Source organism: Oryzias melastigma, linkage group LG7 (genome assembly GCF_002922805.2).
Source record: "Oryzias melastigma strain HK-1 linkage group LG7, ASM292280v2, whole genome shotgun sequence".
Taxonomy (NCBI): Eukaryota; Metazoa; Chordata; class Actinopteri; order Beloniformes; family Adrianichthyidae; genus Oryzias; species Oryzias melastigma.
This window is the reverse complement of record NC_050518.1, coordinates 31,555,224-31,555,670: the sequence shown is the minus strand read 5'-3', so window position 1 is coordinate 31,555,670 and position 447 is coordinate 31,555,224.

Genomic DNA, 447 nt, shown 5'->3' with positions numbered 1-447 from the left:
ACAAAGGGGGGGGGGGATCTCACTCTCTGGGTCACGCGTGTGTCACTAATCGACGCCGTCATCCGTGAAGGCAGACGTTATCATGCCACTGACGTTTCCGGCAGCAACCGCCGTCTCCAGCTTCACTCTGTCATTCTGATTGATGGCTGACCCCCCCCATCAATGACCCTAATTAGACCCACGGTGCCTCTTCTCAGACTTGAGGGGGCGTTCTGCGGGTCAGAACACAGAAGGGTGGAGGGCTGACTGTCTCATTGTACACATCTGTTTACATTTTGCAGGTAAGAGTTGTGCAGGAATCTGGACAAACAAATAAGAAAACAGAATCCTCTTCTCTGTGACTTGTTTTCTACAGCACTAAACAGTGGCTGTGGCTTCGCCCACTCACCTGTGCTTCTCTGGGGAGTGGCGTACAGATACCTGCACTTCATTTACATCATACTGAGG